Source organism: Symphodus melops (assembly GCF_947650265.1).
Source record: "Symphodus melops genome assembly, chromosome: 22".
NCBI lineage: Eukaryota > Metazoa > Chordata > Actinopteri > Labriformes > Labridae > Symphodus > Symphodus melops.
In genome coordinates this window covers 6980504-6996393 of record NC_136712.1, presented here as the reverse complement: position 1 = coordinate 6996393, position 15890 = coordinate 6980504, and the positions used below count along the sequence as shown (strand labels likewise).

Below are 15890 nucleotides of genomic sequence, written 5' to 3'. Positions count from 1 at the left end.
TTTGTTCCTTCTTTGCCTCTATTTTTGAACTGGTTCAAAAAGTCGAATGTTGTTTTTCGGTCATGCTTTGCTACATTCAAATCTGCATATCTGCTTCTGTTTATCTTTTTGTAATTTCTTTCCCATTGATTTTCTTTCAACCAGCCCTGGCTTCCCTTTAATTACATTTTCCCCTACCTTTGTTGCTTACTTTAACTTTCATCAAGGTTGTCATTAGTGTTTATCTTTCTCGCTGCATGTCTCGCTCCTCTAATCCAACTCGGCATGTTTTAATGACATGCCTGCTTCATGGACACATGTCTCTGGTGGAGCTTTGCACTGCATTAATTATCTGGCTTTCCGCTGTTCAAGTGCAGTTAGTTTTTGTTGTATTTAAGTTGTATCGCAAGTGTTGTTTGTGCTTTTAATGAAGGCTGTTTTTTTTTTTAAGCCTGTGCTCCTCAACCCATCTTTTTGTTCTAAGTTTCCTCTTCTTCTACCTCTCAGTTTTTCTCAATTGTGTTTTGTGAAAAGAACTCCTTCTTTGGTTTTGCCTTTATCTTTCTTTTCCCTCGCTCTCTTTATGTTTAACTGCTATTCTTCCTCGCGCATGTCTCGGAGCACTGCAGAGCGAGGCCATTAGGGAGAATAGGTTTTTGATGGGAAGAAGAACGAAAAAAGGAGAGGCAGTATTGGGTCAGAGGCAAACTTTTAAGGGAAATGAGAGGGATTAATTGAGTGGGGAATTAGATTTGTATTGGAAAGCTCAAACAGCTTTAAATCAGCTGTTTGAGTGCCTTATTTGCAGATCTTTACAGTCTTGATTATGTGTTGTTGTGAAAGACAATTGAAGGGTTTTCCTGCGGGAGAAAAAAGACAGGAAAAGGAGTGAGTCAAGGACAGGATTAAGAAAAATGGATTTATATGAATTTGGATATAAATGCATAGGTTGATCTGCTTGCATTTGTAAATTTGTGTGTGTTCATGTTCTTTCTCTGGTCCCCCAGAGTTATGTTTACTTGAGTCAGATCACAAAGGGCGTGTTTGACGGAGCACTGTGTGGAGGTGATACGAAGGATCAGCAGCAGGTTGGTGTTTGTGATCAGCTCCCCTGTGTTCTTCAAAGGACTTTTGCACGTGAGAGAGAGAGAGAGAGAGAGAGAGAGGAAGTGACAGGGTGCGTGTCAATACATACACGCAGCAAGAATTAATTCTGTACCTACAGTACGTGTACACAGGCAGCTCTTATCTCCTGTTTCTTCTGCACTTCTTTGCTCAAGGACATGTTTTAGACATGAGTGGGAACACACTCTGTACACACAGAAAGACAATTGTGCTTGTTTCCAAAGCAGCCTTTTTTGGCTCTAACATATCAGAAATCATACAATATTTCAACCTCTTTTGTCTTTAAAAAACAACAAGTTACATACACAAACATGTGTCTGGCAATAACAACTTGACCTTGACAGAGTGTGAATGTTTAGACATCTTCTTGGCATGTTTAGAGGCTGGCACAGACGTTCTATGTTCATGAACATTTTTTTTTTTTTCACATTCAACCAGCTTCTTAAAATTCTCCTCCACGTGAAGTGCAGGAGTAACTGTTTATTCTTTCAACTTGATTTATTGCTAGTGCATCTCAGAGAAAACAACATAAATACTCTGAGCCTGCAGCCATGTTGTAGAAACATTGATAGAGAATTTTACCAAGTTTCTGTTATATCAGTGGAGCCTCCCTCTGGCTGTGTGTGTTAATTAAAGGGGCAAATGGCAACCTTGGAAGAGCCCTGATAACACTCTGTAATGTTGTTTATGACTTCTGTAACACACATTTTGGCGGGTGCATATTAATCTACACATAAACGAGCTGTATCAATCAGGACATCGTAATGAGTCTTTCCTGTCTGTTTTTGCACTCTTCATATACACACTAATGGATTGTGTTAATGAATGGGCCTTGCACCAAAAACCTCTTCATACCTCCATCTCTGCTTCCATCAGGTCTCTTTTAGTTATGTTTATGCAGATGTGTCACTTATAACCAGCCTCTCCAGTGCATTGCATTTATTCCAATCAACCAGCTAATTGTTGCATTTGTTTATTTTATAACTCAACGGCAAAAATGAATTAAAAAAGTTTCGTTTTTAAGTTGCCATTAAAGTCACTGTACCTTCTTTTTCCTCTGACTTTCAATACTTTTTTAAAATTCCATTCCACTCTTGAATTTAAAGCTCTTAACTAAATATTCTGATCTTTCCTTCAAACAAGTTTTGTCAGGAAACGTTAAGTCCCTTTCTACCTTTGGTTATCATTATTCATTGGATCATTTCCAATGGTCAGTAACATTCTTATGATCCTATACAGTGAAACGTTGTTAGGTGCTTTCTGTCTACATGAACGCAGTAATAGTCAATTTGTGCTATTGCCGTGTTATCTTAATTATTCAGTTATGTGTTAAGCACATATAACTGCAGAAAGGCGACAAGTGATAATAGCAAAGGAGCTGTCAAATCCAAATGCATGCTTGTCACAACCTAATTCCCAGAATCCACATTTATATTCGTCTGCAAATAGAAATCCGGTATTGATGACAGCTCTCAATGAGAAGTGAAACCGAACAAACTTAATGTTGTTAAAGCCAAATGGCTAAATTAGTTTGACAGGCTTTAAAATTTACTTGTGTGACCTCAGTTGTAGTATAAGAATACGTATCTGATATATATGGAGAATCAAAAACACACAGACACACAGTCACTCACACATGTCTCAAACAGGAAGCTTGTAATTGGGTTATGTTGACTTTCAACAGGGAATGTGAGCTGCTGTAATGAGTGGATACGCAGGCTGTCTGGGTACTGTGCCAAAAAGTGATCCAGTTGTGTTTCGTTTCAGGGCATTAGAGGACGTCCCTCAGTCTGATCCTATCTGGCTTCTATGTGATTTCCTCTTGTCATCCAATACCCCAAATCTGAACCAGAATCAGCTGCTGAGATCACTGTGATCACGCTCGCTTTAATAGCATAAATAGTGAAGATGAATGGGACAGCAGGAGCTTAACAGTGTGTGTGCATGTGTAACGTGTCCATCTCTCCATCTGTGTCTGTGTGTTGTGGTTGCGTGTGCATGGATGTGGCATCTATATGTACCTGATAAGAATCTATACACTCTGTGACAGCCAATATAAATCCTTTTATGAACATCTTTATCAGTGTGATGGGAGTCTCTGCACCCTGGCCCTGCTCGGGTCAGATTGTTACATCAGTGTGACAGCTCTGCCTTTACTTGTGATTCTAACAGACCATGATAAAGATAGACTTTATTACTCCCCACTGCTTCTAAAACCACATAAGCTTCGCCTATCTTAACAATATAGTAGCAATTTATGATAAGGCTGTATGTTGTGTCACTATCAAACCTTCAAATAATGTTGTTTGGTATACTGCACGTGTAGGTGAGAGTGGAAGAAACTTTTTAATGTGACGCTGATGATTCTGTATAACATTCCTTGTTAATAAGAGCTTTGGCTTTTTGCTCAGTTTCAAGCAGCACGAAGGTGGCTTTGAGATTTTCAGGATCATTCTCAAAGACACAGCAGCGCAGTGAACGCCTGCCAATGTAGGGGCTTGATCCTTTTGTTTCTGGCTGAAGGGCAGTGTTTGCATTCACCTGAAACCTCTCTCAGTAGTGGTCATGTAGTATTATGACAGTACAAGATAAATGTCCAATAAAAACCTACCAGCAACTTAAAAGTGATTTAAACAGGTAAAAATCTCTTGAGGACCAACCAACACATTCAGATTTATTATTATTATTATTTTGCCAGACAATTTTTACTTAAAATTCAAGCAAGCGCATTCTGCTTATTCTACTTTAACTAAATTATTATTATGAAATTTAATAGCAAACTACAAGGCGCTTCATGTAAATAAACTAAGGCAATTCAATTCCAACAGTGACTTGTTGTAACTGCTACATAATGTCATCTTTCTTTTTGGTCTTCTAACTAAAGTAAAGCAGAGTGAGTACTTTCTTTCATCTCTCAAACAAAGTACAGATGTCACAGGCATTAATGGCTCCTCTCTCATTCTGTTGGCATAACCAGGAGTGACATTTTTATAATTACAATCTTCCCTCACCACTGTGGACTCAACCACTGTCATTACTAATTCATTCTGGTGGATGGAGGAGGAGAGGCGAGGGTGAGGAGGGAAGGAGTACAAGAAGAATAATGTAAAGATTTCAGGAAAGGAGGATGTAGTAGCAGTAGTAGCAGAGGATGGTGATAAAAGAGGAAGACACGGAAGGACAAGTCAGTGTTGATGCTGAAGGACAAATAGCAAGAGAAGTTGGGGATGAACACTTGTCTCTTCATCTCTTCTCCAAGATCTCCTCAGGGTGTCTGCTGCTCGACTACTGCAGGTGGACTCTTCCTTCTCTCTCACTCTCTCTCTCTCCTTTCTCCCTGCGTAGTCCTCGCCATGCCGCACCAGTCCTTGTTGCCATGGTAACACAGGGCGAGCTGAGCCATGAAACAGAGGGATTGCAGGAAGACATACAGAGAGAGAAATAGAAAAAGAAAAGAGTCTCGGGATCCACTCTTCCATTTCCGTAATCTCCAGGGAAGAGGGTGTCCCCCCTCAGGTCCAGCTCTGTGGAGAAACAGACATCTCTTTGCTGTCAGTGTTCAAATTGTGTGGATGCACATTCCTTCATATATCTGCTCGACTTATTTTTTTTTTGCATTTGTATCCTGTAGTTTTTTTGCGTGGCTGTTGAATCTTCACTGTTAAGTTAGGCATGCAATGGAATTAGCGTGAGCATACAGAGAAACATACATGTATGTTTGAGGGAGAGTGTTTATGCTCTCTTTTGGATCATATAATTGATCAGCCTTTAATCTGCTATGACAGAAGTACTTTATGATTGTGAAAAGATAGTCTTATGTCTCTGCTGTCGTTTGAAAGTTTTCCGACCTCAGGTTTCATGAATGTGTGTTTGTTTATGAGTGTGTTTATGAGTGTGTATGGACCTCTGTATCGCCCCATGCCAATAGAAGCTCACTCTAAAAGCCTCAAATGCTTTTATAGTAAGTCTCTAGGTGTCTGTTGTGCGTGTGTGTTTGTTTGTAGAAAAGCTGCTCGAGGATAAGCCTATTAATGCCACCAAGAAAAAAAGGGGGCTTTTAATTGGATGGCATTTTAGGCCCTGTTGGAGGTTTTGTAGGTGCTCTGGGGATATGTACTTTCTGACAGAAATGCATACGTACACACACACAGAACGAAACCATTCAAACACCAACCAACTCATTACCAACTCTCCTTGTACAGTAACAGGCAAAGATGACTGGAAAGCAGGAGCAGTTAAGGCACCTCTGTGCTTATTCAGCAGCAGAGCTTGACTTTTGAGACCGACATGAGTACGATTAGAGTACTTTATTGAACCAGTTTGAAAGCTGCCTGGCCTTGTTTATGAATAGATCCTGGCTTTGTGGTCCCTTGCTCTTTAACTACAACACTTTGAAGACATTTCTCTTGCTGCAAGTGAATGTAAAATACAAGAAACACACATACATTTACATTTGATGGTGTTTAATCTTTTTGGGTGAAATGTTAAATGCTTGAGGATTCTTATTTAACTCCTAGCAGACATTGAGACCATTATTATTTTCTTCTCACTCTGTTATGCTTTCCACTGCAGTATCTTATTGTACTTTTTTCTTTCCTTTTGCAATTTACGAACTTTTCCATTTATCCGTCTAATGTCAAATATTCCATCTATGTTTTGGTGAGGTGCGCAACACTCTGTCCATCGTTTGAATGTATCCCATCACTGCTTAAGTGTTAATAATATCGGAGGTTAGATTACATTTAAAGAGTAATCTGTGGACCTCTGAGCTCATTAGTGAGTGTCACATATCACTCCAACAAATGAACAAGAAACTTATAAGATATGCAAATAATGTATTACCTTTGCTACCAATCGTGTGACCTATGATGCTCAATTACATTCTGATTGTTGCACCAAACTGTTTATATCCCTGTAGACTGAGGGCAGACAAATTGCATCCATGCGATTTAGTGTACACACTACCCCTCAAACACGTAAAAAAAAAAAAAAAGAATTTACCCTGTGAAGTGAGGAGGATAATTCCATGGTAATTACTGTTCTGTGTAATCAGTTTTTATTTTGCTGTGCTGTTAAGCGCAACAGACAAAACAAAAGGCAGCATGAACACATCTCTCCCTCTTTCGCCCCCTAATTACAAACATATCCAATTAATTACACACAAGTCCTGCTTTCATCTGTGTGAGAGGGAGATGAGAATGCAAAGTAGTCAGACAGGAGCAGTGACACACACTAATACACAAAGAAGAAATTAATAATTAGTCACACTGACATCATACGTATGCACATGCACAGCCAGGCTTAGAACCTCTGCTGAAGACAAACATGATGGGAAATTCTGACTCGACCAATGCTGGTTTGACTGTTGGCTAAAGGTTGTGCGAGGTGATTCATGAATGTGTTTTTGGGTCTTCCTCTGGTGCAGACTGTCGAAGCCACAGGTGAATTCTCCCTTGATTATTCAGTGCGTGTTTGTGTGTGTAAATATAGCGACAAGGGAGCTCCGTTGCCTGTGTCCTATCAAAGGAGGATTAAGTCACACCTGCTGTTGGAAATCAAACAGCTTAGCAGGACGGTGGATCCTCCAAACTGCCCCCTGCAAATCCTCTCTTTTAGTCATTGGAAATGCAGTTTTAGAAAAATTGAACATCAGGTTGGACAGATAAATGTTAAGAAGAAATGTTTTGCTTCTGTCAGTCTATAGCTATGAAGTACTAAATGCTATATTCCTGCTAGAAGCTGCTACTTCGTCTTCACGCCATATGCATGATTGTGTCCATCCATGTTTGTAAGACTGTAAGAGTGTGACTGATCTAAAAATATAACCAAAAGCATCTGCACATTCTCCTGTTTCCAAATGATTGACTCTGTATATTCAAAATGGAAACTCAGGAGAAAAAATGTACCATGCCCTTCAGATCTTTATCATTTATTTACATTGTCTCCATACCATTTATTATATTCCTTACCCTACTACCTTCTGTCATTTAAATAACAGCCCTCCAATGTATGCAACAAGCTCCCAGGTACATTATCATCATATGAAATCCCTTAAGTCGCTCATTCTCATTACACTTCCTCTGGGTCCCCCACACACCTTCTCTTCCCTTCTCTTCGTCCCCCTAAGAGGCATCCATCCTGTTTCTTTAGTTGAGAAAGTAAAGGCCTTTGGGCGTCATGTTTTTCAATTACGCGCAGTGCAGAGATTGAGGGGCGCTGGGAAGGGGGTTCACAGAGAAAAACAGAGAGAAGGCTAGCTGTCTTCTAGCGTCTGAGGGACCCCTCAGGGAGGCTGTCCAGGTAAAGCAGAGACGTTTGTTCTTATTTAGCGCCTGTGGCTGGCTCTGATTTAACCTGCCCTGGGACTGCAGGGCCAGAGCACAGAGGTAACAGCCTTGTCAGGGAGAGCAGAGGAGAATAAAGAGGATCAGAATAATGGTGAAGGTCAGGCAGAGGAGAAAAGACAAAAGTGAAAAGTGTCAATAAGAAATGCTAGAGAAAGGAACATGACAACACAGAAAATATATCATAAAGTTACAGAACACGTATTGTTAAACTAAGTTTGCTTATAAAAGTAGTAGGTTCTGGATAAGAATGCAGGTTGATTGGCATGTGCTTGCCACTTTTGTTTTCAACGTATGCGTGAGAAAGATCGAGCCAGATAGACAAAGACAAAGTCATCATCAAGCTCTGGTGACAGTGGTGATTGTGTTTTATGCTCCTTGGAACCTCGGGTCATAGCATTTAGCCTAGCCCTGCTACATAGGCATTTCTGCCCCAAGGCCAAGTGTCTTTGGCTGTGAAATGCTTCTCAGTCTCACCCTCTGAATGCCGAAAACCACCGTGAAGTGGACTTCAGCCTGTATCAATGACTCCTCTTCATGAAATACTCTATTATAACCGACTCTATAGCCACTGCTGCAAGCATTCACGTCAGCGTTCTTTGGCTGGACTAGTTCCTCTTTTTATGAATCCCTTCATCACTGACAAACCGCAGAACATCAGTTCAAGGTGATTTTTTTCTCCCTCCAATGTTGATTAGCCATGCATTCTTTCAGAGTGTGTGTCAGCGTGGAATCCCGAGACGCCATTGTGCCCTTATTTGAGTTTTGACCACCCTTCTGACCCCCTGCGATGATTGACAGGCTCCTTTGTCCAATAGAGGGGACCCTTTCAGGCCCCCTGCTGTGGCTGTGGTTTTGTTTTGCCCTGAGGTTTTTGTGGACTCTGAAAAATTGTTTCAGTCTGGATTTCTGAGGTGCCATTGGATGCTATTTCCCAAAGGGAGCATCCATGTGCATGCTAGAGACAGACACTCTCACACCTTTTGATCTTTACACACACCATAGAGTACACAGCCCCTTTGCATTTCCCGCTGTCCTTTCCTGGCTTGCCCTATGGAAGCCCAATGGCTTTTTGTCCATTCTCTCACTGACGTGGCAGTAGCTTTGTCCTCCTTGAAAGCATGTAGCATTGTAGCGTCTCCCTTGCATAACCCCAGGTGGCTCTGGATGTGTGTGTCAGAGCCAATTCACCTATTTGAATACGGTGCACACACGTCTTGTTGATTGCTATGCCAAAAGTCCTCTTCTGTCTCATGATTTACTTTAGATTTGGCTGAATGCTTTCACTACACAATGCATAGAAATTAACTGCAATTTAATGAAAAAAAAAAGTCTGAAAGCACGTGTGTGTGTGTTTGCTTAATCCCAGGATAATACAGCTGACCTTTCACTGACTTAGCCTCATGTTCATTGTCTTTTGTGAAAGTGGTGTTGCAAATAAAAGAATTACCACCCAATTTATTGTCTCTGCTTACAGTAGGTTAACCCTTGCCATTCTCTGCTAGTTTTTGTGGGTTTTTTGAAATAAAAATGGTCAGGTTTTTACCTGGTAGCAATAATAATATTCATATCAGTGGGTAATTACAGTCTCTTCAATAGAGAGTTAATCCACATGTGCCCTCCCTGTTATCAGGGTGCATACCAGGGGAGCTCTGGAGGTAGGCCCATAGAAAGGCCTAAATTACTCTTTTATTCTGGGAGAAGACACACATAGAGGTTTGTGCATACGACCCTCACATACCTCTGTTTCATACCCAGACTTTCTCTCACTCCCCCCCTCTCATCTGTGCCGTATCTCACTTCATTTCCCCATACAATGGCTGCGCTGTATTAGAACGGTCCCTGAACCTCTGCAGCCGTACTGCGTCCCCAGGCCCAGACTATGACACAGTTGGCTGGGGCAGAAGAAAGACCCTCTGGCCCTGCCTCATTAAAATGGTAAAGAGCTGGTGCAGGATAGGAGAGCTAATCCTTCCACCAGTGCCTTCTTAGACTCTTCATCTCCTGGCCTGAGACGGGTCTAGCTAAAATACAGAGCCCCCAGGAGATAAAATGATAGGCCTCAAATGGGACAGTTTAGGCGCTAAGAGAGAAGGGAATGGGTTGAGATGGATTTTGCGTATATTGATTCTATAGTGATTGACAGCTGTCTAATGGAGTGTGATACTAGATTTTTAAAAATCAAGTTTTGCCTCAGGTTATTTAACACTGTTCATCTACAAGACCTTTTCCATTTGGTAGTTGTGTAAGAATCATAAAGGTTTCTTCTGTAGTTTTTTTTTGTTTTCATTTCTGCATTTTATCCTTAATAGGTATGAATTAAACATGTTCTTGCACTTTCCTTTTATCACACATCTCATCTTTTAAAGGTGGCTGATTGTTAGTTTTATGCTGCTCTCAGTATACCAATAATTAGATTTGTTGTGACTCCCCCCAAACATCTAAACCTTACTCCGAGACAAGAGCAGCCGTGTGAACACTGCATCTGTCACTCACTATGTTATATGCAGGGCTTGCAAAGCGGGCTGGAAGCAGAAAAACGTTGTTAATTTCCCCAAAGACTGACGTTACACCGGCTAGCTGAGCGGTGGCAACAATAATCTCTTATACTATTTACACACAGTGACAGCCAGCAAAAATACCTGCAGTATATTTAATGCATTAATTGCATTTATTGATTGCTATTTAAACACCCTAGTACCAGGAATGTAGTAACAAAGCAATTGATTGAATACACTATTAGTGTTACATACTGGTACAACCATTTAAGCCTTATTACTTCCAGTAACTCTGCACGTTCAGAACAAAGGGAAGGACTTAATGGATGTGGTTGGTCAAGTAGCTTACTCAGCAGGTCCACCTGAAGACTTCCCGACAGCTAATCATGCTCAGCTTTTAGAGACAGAGAGAATGACGAAAAGGCAAAAGGGTGAGTGAATCCATCCCGTCTCTGTCCAGAGTCCAGAGCACTGAGGAATCACTCCCCCCTAGACTGTGCAATTAAAAAGCTTCAAAGGCGAGAAGGTGAAGGGTACATACAGGCCTGAGGCTGCTGCTCTGAAGGGAGACAAAGATGAAGACCCTTATGGTCTGTTTGGACTGTGTTAGTGCGTTTGGTGTTGTTCAACAGCAGTGTGTTTAGTGCATGCATTGGTGCTAGATTTATTCTGTTACTCAAGTATTCTTATCAATAATAAATGATGCCCAAGAAATATAAAAGACTTGTGCTCCAAAATAATTGCACTGAATTGCCTGCAATCTTGATGTTAATAATGATACATTATTGACAATTAGCCGAGCATTGCTTTGCAACTTTGCACGTTATTGTTGATGCTTCATTTTATAATTACTTTTTTGGCTGATCACAGCAATTTCACATCTCCTCTTCAGTAACAATGAGCCTCCCACAGAGCCTGACAAATAAGCTGTTTAGTGGAAGACTTTCAGTTCTAAATGCTTATTAAGAAAGAGTAAGGCTCAGCGCTGGTCTTTGTCCCTGTGTGAGTGTGTTGTGCATCTTTCATTCACTGAGCCTGCTCGTCTGCCTCACATGATTTCTGAAACTGCACACAGAGGACGTGAACAGAACCCAAACAGCCTCTGAGGGCTGATTGAGAAATCTGCACATAATTCAGGGTAATAAGCGCCACATACTGTTTGCCTTGATTATGAGAATTATGGTGACATACATGTTAATGTATTCATTTTGTGTAATTTCCATTATCTGCATGGGGGATATATTTTTTTCTGAAGATGAAAGAATGATCATTTTTCATAAATTGGAAATTCCATACAGTTTGTTGGAGTGAACACGGTCCTTTAACTTTGATTCTACCCCTTCCTTGTTTTTTCCCTCCTTTTTTCAGCTTCATTTATTTTTCATAGAATGTTTTTGTTTTCTTGTCGTATCAATGGCAGTCCCTCTTGGTCCTTGTCTTTTCTGCCCTACATTCGACTGACATACTGTACGCTACTGTACTCTACAATTGCCTTGTATTTCAGCAGTCTCACACGCACACTGTGGGCCTGGCAGTAAGCCAAGGCCATAGTCATCAGGCAGTGACAGTGGATGACAGCAGTAAGATTAAAGGGTGTGGGAGTTGTGAGTAGGGCCGGGAGACTGGCAGGTCCATAAATTTCACATGCAGGATGCCCCTAATACTTCACAGCAACATATCATCACACAGAGCCGTCATAAAGGAGAGACCTGCGACAGGGAGAGCTGCGTGTGACAGTGTGTGGCTGTGTGTGAAGGGGAATGCAAAGTTAGTCTGGAATGCTTGGACCTGGGGAGCTGGTAGTGGTTAATGAGCGCACCCCATGTACGGAGGCTTTAGATCCTCAAGCGGGTGGCCTGGGTCCAAATCTGACTTGTTCCTCCTTTCCTGCGTGTCTTTTGACCATCATTGAGTTAGATTTTATAATCACTTGTCATGCCTGAGTGATGCGTGTTGGTCTGTCATTTATTTCAATTCTGGGGCTTATTTGTCGAGAAATTCAAACCGTAAGAAGATTACTGTCATGCAGAATGGAGAAACATTTGTATCAAACAACTTTAGACTTGCTGTTCAAACGTGGTTAAAGAAGGCACATTTTAGTTTTAATACCTTCCCAATTTCTACTGAATGTACACAGGCAGGCACAACGACACACTTAGACTGATGAACAGACAAACCAGGTGCACAGCATTTTAAAATCAGTTTATTTGCCAACACACTTTGCAGTAGTAATGCGTAAATGTTGCACTGCAGTGAAGCCAGGCTGGATATTCACCCACTGACATAGTCCCCCCATTTCCATAAAACACACTTGCGCTAAAAAACACAGACAGTAGACACAGAAATACACATCTACACACAGCTGGAAGGCCTTCTGCACTGCACTGCTGTGTGTGAGCTGTGAATGCTCATTTGTGGGCAGAAAGATATAAACAAACATTTTGTGTTGAATTTAAATTTGAATTATCTGTGGAGTTTAATGTTCCTCATTGTTTGTCTGAAGGCTAACTTAATTTGTTTGTGTGTTTTGCGGAGATGGATGCTGCCTGTCTGTCTCATAAACCAGGGTGTATTATCATACCTTCCAAAGAAGCTTTAAAAAAAAAAAACTATTTAAAGAAATATAACCTAATGCAAACATAACAACACATTTAGTAGACTGCAGCTCGGTTTACTTCCTAGTTGTAGAAACTGGGGCTGCAACAGTACAGTCAGCCCACAGTTCAATACATATCTTGGTTTTTTGATCGTGGTTCACGGTTCGGTTCTGACGGCACGGGCTGTGAAAGTGTTTCCACTGTTTGTTTTTTTGACGGTTCAGAAAAATGGCAGTATGTGTGCTTATAAGGTTTATACAGAGTTTCATACCCTGTATATCTCATGCTGTCGCAAATGAATCTATAAAACCACAGCAGGATTTCCCTCTTTCTGCACTCCAGCTGTCCGGCTGTGCTCTCCGTGCTGTGAACCTTAAAAAAGCACAATTCACTATTCAGTAATGAACCGTGGATGCCAAATCAAACAGTTTAATATTGTTTTGAGATTTGTTGCATGCTTATTAGAAACCTGCACAGATGCAGAGTCAAAAGTTTATTTTTGTCGTTTTTTTCTTTCTGAACAATTTCAGAATTAATTCAGCTCCAATGTTTTGCATTTTGTTGTTTTTATTCTTTCATGTTCCACTTACAGTATGTTAACACCTTTTACATTTGGGTGTACCCGCTCCTGTTTCATTCTGCTCTAATTGCATGTAAATGTGTTTTGTCTGTCATGTGTAATGTGTGTCGTACACACTGGTTTGTGTGTTGTTTGTATGTTTACTGTTTACTTTTGTGGGTTTCTTCTGCTGACGTGTGCATGTGTGTGTGTGTGTGTGTACAGATATTTGTCTGTCCCCAGTGAGGTGTGCTCTCAGCTCTGAGTGGGCGTTTCACAGACAGCCAAGAGACCAGCAGGGAAATTTCCCATCAGCCAGTGCAGCGTGCAGCGCAGGTTAACCACTGAAGGCTCTGAAATCCATAGCCGCCACACCAGCCAGTCTCTCTCTCTCTCTCTCTCTCTCTCTCTCTCTCTCTCTCTCTCTCTCTCTCTCTCTCTCTCTCTCACCCTTTCTTTCCCGCTCCCTCGCTCTCTCTGTCTCCCCAGATGAATCGGAGCAGAGATGAAAAGCTTTCAGGAATGCTGGCAGACAGGCAGTGCTTTACAGTAATCTAACCTGGGGAAGATGAAAGCCAGCTGGGAGGCTGGGAATAAAGTGAAGGGGAGAAGGTGAGAGGAAGAGAACGACAGGATAGAGTTTTGGGAAAGAAAGAAGCAGAAGGGCTACATGTATAGGGAAAGGAGGGATAAACGAGTGAGTGAGAGAAGTTTGTCGAGAGAGAACATAAAAGCCGCGAGAGTTTGTCAAGAACACAGAGGGAAAAGACAGATGAATGCTTGGATGGGAGGGAGGAAAAAGCGATCGGATAAAGGAAGGAGAAAAACTTACCCAGAAGTAGGACGGGGGATGGTGGTTTTAGTTTTCTTGTCAGATGGAGATTGTTATTTTATTAGCTTGTCCTCGGTTCTACCTACATTTGTTTTCTTCCTCTTTTACTCTGTCATGTAGTCATAGGTAGTAAGGGCCACGCAAAGACAAGGGCACATGACAGAGAAACACCAAGGCGGGAATTCCATCAAAACAAAGCATGAAAATGGGCTGCTACATTTGGCATTGTAATTACTTTAAGTCAGCGTCATTTGGAAAGGTTGACACAAAGTGTAATTGTCCCTGTCAGACAGATGACAGCAGCCCAACACAAACCTGTGGAGTTTAAATTTCAGATCCTCTTCAGTGGAACAAACTCAATTGCAACACTGCTCACTGAACACTGAAGTAGCTTCAAGTGTAGCTCTGTTGTCACTCGAAATGGCTTTGGCAGGTGTGCGTGTGTGTATATATGTATGTGTGTTTGTGTGTGTTCTTTGAATCATAATGTAGGTGGAGCAGGCCTGTCGCTGCTGTGACAAATCCCACCTCATGCACCTTGTACTTCCTGCACAGTATCGAAAGAAGCGCACCACAGCAAAACGCTTCCCCACCTAATTGAAATTTTGAGGTATAAGAGGATTTCTGCACAACGTGAGCTGACAGGCTCCATTCACCAAATATCCTCTTAGACTCCTCTCTCCTCTTCTCTTTCTGTCTCTCCCAGGGAGAGAATTAACTTTTATCTGTCTTCAAGTGTTACCGCAGCTTACACCCATCTCTATCTTAACGTTCTGCAGGTGATTTCCTTTCAATCTTTCCCTCTTTGTTTCTCCTTCTCTCCGCCACTCAGGCTTGCTCAGCCTCAGCAGGGCCACTTGGTTTGCAGTTTGCTCATCATACGTTGATGTTTGGCATTGCAAAAGGGCAGAAAAGGTTGAGAGGACATGGTAAAGAAAGACGCAAAGAGAGTGCTGAAGAGTGAGAGCGAGAATGACTGGTTATTAAAAGTGTTTTCGTATCAGCAATGTCAAATTTTCCACACACACTTTAAATCAACTGTGTGGAGAGAGAAAGGGAGAACAATATTTAAGTAATGAGTCTCTGCTCTGACACATTGGCATTCATATCGACTCTGAATTCAATTTTCTGCACAGTCTGATTACATGGCTTTCCACCAAGTCTCCATGTTTTACACTGCAGCAGCTAATATGTTTGTTTTCATCTTTAATATCTGTGTAATCACACATCTACATGCTGCATGTATACTCCTAAATGTATCGTCTCCATTCAAATATGCTTACATGCTCCTTTTATTGTTCCCTTGTCTTTATAATTAGGTAACCAACCATCCTGAAACAACACGCTCATATATTTATGGGCTGAAGTTATTTGACACCCACTGTGAAGCCAACATTGTCATGCACAATAAGAGGCTTTTGTGCTGCGGCATAATGCATGGGCGTGAAACTCTAATGCCCTCCTGATAGAGAAGCACTAATTTTAGAGAAGCCTCCCGTGGAGTCGGTGAAAGGATGACTTATACTTGTGATATCTTCATAGAAGTGCTAAGAATGTGCGCACAAAATAATGCGAGAGCAGGGTTGTTATTGGACAAGTACACAACCAGGTTGGAATTCTGTTCCTGGCTTATGGTCACCCTTGAAGCCATTTCCACAGCACCTACTAATATGTGTCACTCAGACTAATGCATTATAGTGATTTTTCTTTTCTGACAAGCCTAAAAAACCTGTTTCTGTATAAAAGTTTAAGTAGGGCTGTAGCGTAATGATACAATTCTGGCCTGTCAGACATAATTCAAGGTGAAGTATTGCTCCGAATACAAGGAGGCGTAGAAATGAACTTGTGTTGTGATTAATGTGTTTGCCTGTGGTGAATGTTTGGAGGAAGAATAATTTCCTTTTGCTGTGTGCAAAGGAAAGGTACAGGATCTAAAATAAGGAAACAAGACAGTTT

The 15890-nt window shown here is 41.3% G+C and overlaps 1 protein-coding gene across 2 annotated transcripts in view; it reads left to right on the top strand.

The window, feature by feature from the left end:
* plxna4 (plexin A4) overlaps nucleotides 1-15890 on the top strand; it is a 202843-nt gene that overhangs the window by 91520 nt on the left and 95433 nt on the right. The window lies entirely within an intron of this gene.